Here is a 10,622-nt window from a genome sequence, read left to right as displayed (position 1 = left end):
TTGTGCTTCTTCCAGCCCATCGTTTCTCATGATGTACTCTGCATATAAGTTAAATAAGCAGGGTGACAATATACAGCCAATTAGCAGATGCAAATATTATACATAGAATAGGTAAACAGTAAGGTCCTATCATATAGCACAATAAACAATATTGAAATATCCTGTGATAACCCATGATAGAAACAAATAATAAATAGAATATGAATATATATATATGAGGGTTTTTTTGTGCAGTAGAAATTAACACAACATTGTAAATCAACTAGACTTTAATAAAATTAAAAAAAAAAAAAAAAGAAAAATGAACTTCCAGGGTTTCTAAGGGCCTGTGGAGAGCCTCATGACAGATTGGGCTAATGATGCTTAGTCTGAGATGGTCATTTTTAAAATGCAAGTGTACCTCTCTTTCCAGTGGCAGAGTCTGGAGAAGATGCACAGAAATGGCACCTCGTAAGGGGAAGGAAAAGAAGGAAGAACAGGTCATCAACCTCGGCCCCCAGGTGGCTGAAGGAGAAAATGTATTTGGGGTGTGCTACATCTTTGCATCCTTCAATGACACTTTTGTGCACATCACCAATCTTTCTGGCAAGGAAACCATCTGCCGTGTGGGATGAAGGTGAAGGCTGATTGAGATGAGTCCTCTCCATATGCTTCCATGTTGGCTGTCCAGGATGTAGCCCAGAGATGTAAGGAGCTGGGCATCACTGCTCTGCACATCAAACTCCAGGCCACAGGAGAAAATAGGAACAAGACTCCTGGACCAGGGGCCCAGTCAGCACTCAGAGCCCTTGCTCGCCCAAGGATGAAGATTGGATGGATTGGGGATGTCATCCCCATCCCCTCTGACAGCACCTACAAGGAAGGGGGGTGGCTGTGATCACCATCTGTGAATAGAACTCCTCAGATTATTGCTTTCCATTAATAAATTGCTTTGATGTAAAAAAAAATGCAAGCATTGAATACTATTTAAAAAAAACAAAAACCTAGCAGGCATTTGATGCATGCAGCTTCATTTTCTTCATTTTTAACCAGGATCTGTATTCCTTTTCTCAGATTCAAGGTACAGTGTTGTGAGTCTCTTGTGCCTTGTGCTCACCCTAACTTTCCCTGTACAGCCTATTGCTATGTTTTATCTGGCTGATGATATTATCCCCCACATCAGGCTCAGTTCCTGGAACAATACAGCTGTTCATTGAAAGTTTTTACTCAATGAATGAATCTCTAAGGAAAATTACCCCTTTACTATTTCTTACTCTATTTTCCAGGTAAGGTACTCTGTTCTGATTCTTGCGATTCACTTTGGTGCAAAATCTGCAGTGGTCACCATCTCCTATTTTCTGTTTTCCTACTGAGTGTAAGTCAACATTCACATCATTCTCTAAGTTTGTTTTTCTCTAAGTCCTTTATTCTCCAGGGTAAATTAATCAGATACAGTCGTTCTACACAGATATTTTAAGTACTACTTTGTATTATGCTGAAACTCCAGTACTTTGGCCACCTCATGTGAAGAGTTGGCTCATTGGAAAACACTCTGATGCTGGGAGGGATTGGAGGCAGGAGGAGAAGGGGACGACAGAGGATGAGATGGCTAGATGGTATCACCAACGCGATGTACGTTAGTTGATTGAAGTCCGGGAGTTGGTGATGGACAGGGAGGCCTGGCACGCTGCAATTCATTGGGACACAAAGAGTCGGACAAGACTGAGCGACTGAACTGAACTGAACTGAACTTGTGTTATGCATAACACATCCCTATTCCAAAGAAGTCCTTTTCCTGCATCACTTACACATTAGCATAGCTTTTAAGACACTGACTAAATAACCTCTGTTAGTAAGAAATTAAATTAAACTTTTAATTTGGTCTTTTTTTTCAGACTTATAAAGTCAAGCTTATAGGAGGATAATTCAGAACTATAAGGGTTTTTAAGGATGATAAAAACATTTTTGCAACCTACACATATAACTCAATGCCAGCTTTTAAAAATCTGACAGATTTAACAGTTTCCATTATTTTAAATCTGTGATAAAACAGTGAATTGTAACTATCATGAACTTAATTTAAAAACAAAGAAGAATTCACTGAGGAGAATTAGCATAAATATCAGTGAATAATTATCAAAATCATTAAAAAAAATACATTTGGTCATTTAAAGTCAGTGTTGTGTTTTGTCCCCCGCCGCCAGCCGGAGCATCCTCCAAAATGACAATAACCAAACATTAACCAAACAAAACAAAACAAAACAAAAAGCTAAAAAACCTCACCTCCAGCCACATATTTTGCTTCTATCTACATCACTCATGTTTTGTTTCTGTTCTTAATACTATTTTCCTGCACCATTATCCCAGAAAATGCCTTCAAAATTATGCTCAAGATTTTGCAGGTGGTATGGGGTGGGAGATGGGAGCGGGCTTCAGGAGGCAGGGGACATATATATACATGTGGCTGATTCATGTTGATGGATTGCAGAAACCAACACAATATTGTAACACAATTATCCTCCAATTAAAAAATAAAATAAAATTAAAAACACTTGTTAAACTCCAAGTAAAGTATGTGAATGAATTCATAAGTTTAATACAGAGTCTTATAATATTAACAGTAAAGATATTACATTCATATTCCTAGTGTTTGAAGACAGTTTTCCAAAAATGGCCTCAAAAAACATTTCCTACACTACATTCTCTCCTACAGCGTGACTTTGCCCCTCTCGATTCAATGAGGGCTCTATTTCTCCAGCCTCATGAGCCTGCATGTGCTCTATGATTGCTCTGATCAATATAATGTGACAGAAAAGATGAGTAACACTTAACTGGTTTGGGAGATTCCCTTCCCTACCTCCTAGAAGTTAATTTCCACGTCAGAAGTGCAAATATTCTGAACCACTTTTCTGTTAGAGTCTCAAGCTTCATGTAATCTCCCCAGCAAATGAGAAGCCACTGAGGTATCCAGGAAGCATCTCGGTGCTGACATGTACTTGATGAGGCCATCTTGAAAGTGGGTCTTCCAGTCCTATGGGACACTTAGTTGGTTTGGGAGCTTCCAAACCAACCAATTTATTTGGAAAGAACTAAGACACTTAGTTCTTCAGATATGACTGCGAAACCCCATCCACATCTCCAGATCCATGGTATATGCAGAATGATGGATAGAAAGTTTCAGAGTGCCTTCTTAAAATTTCAGATTATATAATTAACTCATCTAGTTTCTATCCCTTATTCTGCATACTAGATGCATAGCTTATTATCCTTATGTTTTGATCTCAATTGTAAAATGGAAAAAGTGGCATAAGAATGTTGTAAAAGTAAAATCTTGCATATAAAGTCACTTAAACGTGGTGGATTCATGTCAATGTATGGCAAAACCAATACAGAATTGTAAAGTAAAATAAAAAATAAATTAAAAAAATGTTAATGTGAACATAGTAATTATGAAATAAATGTTAAGTACAGTTTGTTCTTGCAAAAAAATCACCACTTTATCATGCTGTGCCAGGTACTGTACAACATGCTGTTGACTCTATGTGGATTGGTATACAGCCTTATTTGGAAATATTTAAATCATAACACAGATATAATACATTCATAGGTCTCCTAAACTATGTTGGCTCAGTATTCTTACATAATGTTTCGTGGCAATGTCTTTAACTTAGTTTGTCTCTAACAAAGGTAAGTGCTTCTGGAGGCAGGAACTTTGCCTTTTTCAAACTTTGGATTTTTGAAGATTTTACTGTGTTTTCACACAGTAAATGTGTATTTAATATTTTTGGAGGAATGAGTGAATGGCTGAAGCAATTACAATTTTGAGACTAGCAATAATGTCCAAAATCTATCAGGGTCTATTGGTAAGTTTTCAACACAACTGCTACACAACTGTGCCTCGTATTGAAAACTTCATTTTGGAAACAGGAAAATTGATGCATAGGAATATTAAAATCTAATATCTACAGTTTCAAGACAAGTGAGATAAAAATAGTTAAAGGTTTTCTTCAGTTCAGTTCAGTCGCTCAGTCGTGTCTGACTATTTGCGACCCCATGAATCAGCAAGCAGTCCTCTGTGTCCATCACCAACTCCCGGAGTTCACTCTGACTCAAGTCCATCGAGTCAGTGATGCCATCCAGCCATCTCATCCTCTGTCGTCCCCTTCTCCCCCTGCCCCCAATCCCTCCCAGCATCAGAGTCTTTTCCAATGAGTCAACTCTTCGCATGAGGAGGCCAAAGTACTGGAGTGTCAGCTTTAGTATCATTCTTTCCAAAGAACACCCGGGGTTGATCTCCTTTAGAATGGACTGGTTGGATCTCTTTTCAATCCAAGGGACTCTCAAGAGTCTTCGTCAACACCACAGTTCAAAAGCATCAATCCTTCGGTGCTCATCTTTCTTCACAGTCCATCTCTCACATCTATACATGACTACTGGAAAAACCATAGCCTTGACTAGATGGACCTTAGTTGGCAAAAAAATGTCTCTGCTTTTGAATATGCTATCTAGGTTGGTCATAACTTTTCTTCCAAGGAGTAAGCGTCTTTTAATTTCATGGCTGCAATCACCATCTGCAGTGATTTTGGAGCCCTCCTAAAAAAAGTCTGACACTGTTTCCACTGTCCCCACATTTATTTCTTAATCATCGTTTATTCATTCAGTAAAATGTATGGACTACTGACTATGTTGATTTCTTTTCTTTTACTTTATCTTTTTTCATTACACCAAATATTGTAAGTCATCTCAAAACTACATACAGATGTGTGTTTTTTTTTTAATCTTTAAAATATATTTTCTCTGAAATTTTGACGACCAGAGCTGCTTAACAGTATATATTTTAAAAATTCCTAAGTGTTTAGAACATATGTGCACTATAATGACACCTAATTAATTTTACTCACAGCTTCTATTTTATATTAAGATGAAAATATAAAGCTAAATCAACCTTTAAAAGATTAGCAAAGCCAACTCAATTATATCATTATCTCAAGTTAAATGTTGACTCTAGGAAAAGGATATGTTTCCTTCCAAGGACTAGCTAGTTTTTGTGGAGTTTGTATTAACAAATTTTAATTCTATGGTATGTGTTTTAACATAGTATGTTACAGCAATGAAAATATTTAGTCCAAGCAAGTCTCTAATCAAAAGAGTTAAAGCAATCTTAGACACAAGTTAATGTGTTTAATTTGCTATGATTATTTACATAAGATCAATATTCAAAAGATTTATGGGGAGATGGAGGGGACTTTTTCTGTTTATTTCTAATCTTAGAACTTGAAACACATTGATCAATGGCATTGAACTATACTGATTTTTAGCATCAGATCTAGTTTTCTAGATTGTACTTTTTCTTCTTAAATATACATCCCAGTTGCCATTTCAATACAACATGCAATATGTTCTTAAAAGTTGTGCAAATAATTTAAAATGACACCAAGGTCAAGTAATTTAAAACTCAGTGTTATCCTGCAATACTCATAACATATCTCTTAGGGATTTTTTTGTCACCTATAAAAGGCCATGATAATGAATCAAAGGATCTAAAGCCTAGATCTTTAAATTTAAAAATTGCCCCATATAATTTTCATGGCTTATGAGCTGTAGCAGGTTAAAATTTCTATAGTAATAAAATTATAATTGGCTTAAGTAGTCAAGTGTCATTTCACTGCTACCATATATATGTACTTCAACATGCTTCAGAACTTCTTATCCATACGAAATACAGTAGTGTTATACATACATACCTCCCTTCAATCTGATGTCCTAAGTGGACAAAAGAAGCCCCTTAATGAGTTCTTCACTATAAGCCTGCCTCCACAAGATTCCTGCCCAGAGATTATTATCCTAGAAAAAAAAAAAAAATCCATTGTGTGCTTAGCTGCTAATAATGGCCAATTATTTATGGCCCCATTGATTATAGCCTACCAAGCTCCACTGTTTATGAGGATTCTCCAGGCAAGAATACTGGAGGGAATTGCCATGATCTCCTCCAGGGGATCTTCTCGACCCATGGATCAAACCCAGGTGTCCCTCATTGCAGGCAGAGTCTTTACCATCTAAGCCACCAGAGAAAAGAAAAAAAAAAAAGAAAGAAAAAATTCCAATAGGTCTCTTTGAAAAACAAGTTGAAAATATGCATATGCTTTCCCCTGTTATTTCTGCTGGGGTGTATCCCCAGTAGAATATCACGTTTATGCCAGAAGATGCACACAAATTGTGCAAAACAGCATTATTTGTTAAAATGGAAAACTACATAAACTCAAATAAATATAAAAAAATATAAAAATACAAAAAATGTGACCCATTAATACAATAAAAATAATGAGTTTTACTCTATATTATAACTGGAACGACACTGTGAAAGTGAAAGTGTTAGTTGCTCAGTCGAGTCTGACTCTCTGCAACCCCATGGACTGTAGCACACCAGACTCCTCTGTCCATGGAATTCTCCAGGCAAGAATACTGGAGTGGGTAGCCATTTCCTTCTCTAGTGGATCTTCCCAACCCCTTAACTGCCATCAGGGAAGCCCATACATAGAATGGAATACATGAATATTATAAAATGTATAAGCTGAAAATATTCACACACCAGAGAATACACAACATATTTCTATGTGTAATATCCAAAAAAAATTGAAAGCTACATGATACAATGTCAAAAGATATAAATAGTTGGAAAATTATACTGTTGTATGTATCTGTGCATATTTATGTTTGTGTACTTTTTCACATTCAAAAATATTTTTCTAAAGTCTTCTTTCTTTTTTTTTCCTTTCTTTCTTTCTTTCTTTCTTTCTTTCTTTCTTTCTTTTCTTTTTTTTTTTTTAAACAGAGAAAGGTACTAAACGTTCCTGATCATCTCTATTAGTTGTGTGAGTTTTGCTCACTTATGGCTATGTTTTATTGAAGATTGCAATATTGCCAGGATAGCCTGTATCAGTTAATGATACAAATCTCAAGTTAAAATAATGAAATAAATATATCACAATCAGGAGTCCACAGGTCAGGTAGATTTCACTGTTTTGTTTATTTGCTAACACTTTTTCAATGGCCATTTGAATATTCTTGGTTCTTGAGTATCCTCTCATCCCTAGAGTCAGTTGAAAAAGGTCCTAGCAGATGGGGCTCACTTTGGTCTCTATGTGCACATTTTCAGAATTGAACACTGTTCCTCAAAATGTGGCAATACTTATCCACACCAAAAGGAGATAAACCATAACTTCATCCATTTATTGCTTCTAGTTCCAAATTCAGGGTCCATAGTACATAGTATAATGACTCAGATGAAAAACACAATTGATCTGCCTGCACCAGACAATTTGGCAATTAAGATGCCTTTTTTGGAAAATGAAAGGACAAGAAAAAAAAAAAAAAGGAATTATTTACTCAATGTTGTTTTACTGTAGGTGTGTGTAATAAAAGATGCTACCAAGACACGTTTTATGAGGGATATAAATCACAAGGAACACCTGATCTTTCAGTGAATAATGTTTCTTTGGGCAGCTACTTCATTTGTCAGCCTCTGTGTTGAAAATCTGGTAAGTGTTTTTGATTCCCACCTCCCCCCCCCCACCCCCCCGCCAAATGCATCTGACTTGAAACAGATAATTGTCCTCTTGGAAACTAAAATTCTTTGAAAACTCACTTAAAACTTTCAGTGATATTTGTGTTACTTTAGCAGCTCAAGAGTCAAAAGGCTACTGTTCGTCAACATTTGAATTTCATTGGCAATAATTAAAACAAAGAACTCCCCAGAGAAATGTTGTGGGGAGGGGCGTGGGAGGGGGGTTCATGTTTGGGAATGCATGTACACCCGTGGTGGATTCATGTCAATGTATGGCAAAACCAATACAGAATTGTGAAGTAAAATAAAAAATAATTAAAAAAAAAGAACTCCCTGAGATGGAGTGTTGAAACTGAAAGGGATTTGGTGGTGATGATTGAGTCGCTAAGTTGTGTCCAAGTCTCCCAACCCCGTGGATTGTAGCCTACCAGGCTGAAGGGACTGACCTGAAGTGGAATAAAGAGAGGAGCCACATCAAAATGTACCCTAGCATGAGACATTATAGCTCAGACAGTTTGGAGAGTTTATATGTAAAAAGGCTGGTCTGTGCAGGGTGTCAAAAGCATACTCCAAGTGAAATTACCCATGAGCAAGAAGTGTAGTCCCACACAGGTTGTTGGTTCAAGAGAGATGAGGAGGATGGCTGGAGAGAAAATAGTGTAGTAATGACAATAAAAAATTGTTTACAGCTGGGAGGTATTATGGGTCGAGCTGTGTTCCCTCGTTAACACGTTAAAGTCATAACCCCCAGGATCTCTGAATGTTGTGAGAGGATTTTTACCTATAAACAGACAGAGATAAAAGACAAATATTGCATAATCTCACTTACATGTGAAATATAAAATCTTAATCAAACAAACAAATAAAATAAAATGAAAACAGACTCATAGATACAGAAAGGAAGGGAGTGGGGCAGTGGCAAAGTAGGCAAAAGGGATTAAGAAGTTAAAAAGCCTCCAGTTATAAGATAAATAAGTCACAGAGATATAGATCATAAGGAATGTGTTCAATGGTATTTTAGTAACTTCATGTGGGGATAGACAGCTATTAGATTTATAGTAGTGATCATTTCATAAGATATTTAAATGCTGAACCACTATGTTGTACATCTGAAGGGAACATATTACATGCCAACTATACTGAAAAAAAAAGGAATATCTAGAGCAGCCCTTTCAAATTTAATGTACATAAGTTGCAGTTACTAGAAGAAACAGATCTTAATAGTGTTGATTTATTAATTTAGGTCCTTCACTATGAAGTAAAATCCAAGAACCCATTTACAACTTGAAATACTAATCAAAGTAAAATTAAAACAAAGTCATCATTGCATAAATATAATAGTCAATTAAATAGAATTTATCTAGATATTATCAGAAATATTGATGATTAAATAAAGTGAGATAAAACACTTCACTCTATATAGGACTTCAATTTATATATGATTGGTTTGATGCATGTCTGCAAATAGTTTCACTGTCATAAGATAAAACAACAACAGCAACAACACTACATTTAAAAATTCAATTCTATGCATTCACCATACCACCACTTGTCTATCCATAGCAGATTTTAAAGAGCTCTTTCAGGGAGTGAATAAATATAAATGCATCTGATTCATCAACTTTCCCCCAAATCAGTTGCAATGGTCATACTAAACTAAAGTAATATTTTTAAATATGTTAAAAAATGGAGTCCATAAGATATCAAGTTCTGAGCTTATAAATATAATACCCATTTAAAGTATTTCAAATCAAATATTAATAATGTGAAAATGAAATAATTATGTTACAGACCTCTGTAATAATTATTTTACAAACAAATTATGTTACAGACCTCTGTCCATAGTTCCTCAGACACTCTGTCTACATGATCTAATCCCTTGAATCTATTCATCACCTCCATTATATAATCATAAGGAATTTGATTTAGGTTATATCTGAATGGCCTAGTGTTTTTCTGACAAAGGTCCCTATAGTCAAAACTATGTTCTTTCTAGTAGTAGAGTACAGATGTGAGAATTGGACCTTAAAGAAGGCTGAGTGTCAAAGAATTGATGTTTTCGAACTGTGGTTCTGGAGAAGACTTTTCAGAGTCCCTTGGACAGCAAGGAGATGAAACCAGTCAATCCTAAAGAAAATCAACCCTGAAAATTCATTGGAAGGACTGCTGCTGAAGCTGAAGATCCAATAGCTTGGCCACCTGATGTAGAGAACTGACTCATTAGAAAAGACCCTGATGCTGGGAAAGATTGAGGACAGGAGGAGAAAGAGGCAACAGAGGCTGAGACAGTTGGATGGCATCACCAACTCAATGGACATGAATCTAAGCAAACTCCAGGAGATAGTGAAGGGCAGGGAATCCAGGAGTGCTGCAGTTCATGGAGTCAACAAAGAATCATACATGACTTAACAACTGAACAACCATAAAACTAATTAAGAAAACATTATAACAAATTTTACATCAGTTGATTTGGAAATACTTTTGCCTTGTAAATTTTGGGAACTAATGTAAATAGATATATTTTATTGTTAAGAGATTTCCATCACTCTATATATCATGAAAATAAAATGCCAGTAATTTTGAAAGCTTCTAGAGTGGTGATTTTTGTAAATTAAATTATTTTCTTCATTCTTCTTCTCAAACAAATCCTCTTTCAAATAACAAAGCTAGAGTTAAACTAAAATATAAAGTTGATTAAAATGGAAGTTTGTGAGTTCCAAATTTGACTTGTGGCTCAGACTTTACAGAATCTGCCAGCAATGCAAGAGCCCTGGTTTTGATCCATGGGTCAGGAAGATTCCCTGGAGAAGGGAATGGCAACCCACTCCAGTATTCTTGACTGGAGAATTCCATGGACAGAAGAACCTGGTGATCTACAATCCATGGGTTCACAAAGAGTTGGACATAACTGTGCAGATAACACACTATGTTTTGAGTTCCAATAAGCATATGTTTTTTTTAAAAAAAGGGGGTGTGTGGCTTAGATAAAAGAATAAATCCCAGACAGAATTACTAAGATTTAACTAATGAATACTCTAGGTGAAAATGTTTTACATACAAATGTAAGTTAGGAATTCTG

At 35.9% G+C, this 10,622-nt stretch overlaps 1 pseudogene; it reads left to right on the top strand.

Moving 5' to 3' along the window:
- Window positions 1-392: 392 nt before the first annotated feature.
- On the top strand, window positions 393-1,570 carry LOC120883001 (annotated as a pseudogene).
- The last annotated feature ends 9,052 nt before the right edge of the window (window positions 1,571-10,622 follow it).

The sequence above is a fragment of the Oryx dammah genome, unplaced genomic scaffold, assembly GCF_014754425.2.
Source record: "Oryx dammah isolate SB20612 unplaced genomic scaffold, SCBI_Odam_1.1 HiC_scaffold_24, whole genome shotgun sequence".
Classification (NCBI taxonomy): domain Eukaryota; kingdom Metazoa; phylum Chordata; class Mammalia; order Artiodactyla; family Bovidae; genus Oryx; species Oryx dammah.
Note: the sequence above shows the minus strand (reverse complement) of the source record. Positions and strands in the feature narration are given on the sequence as shown.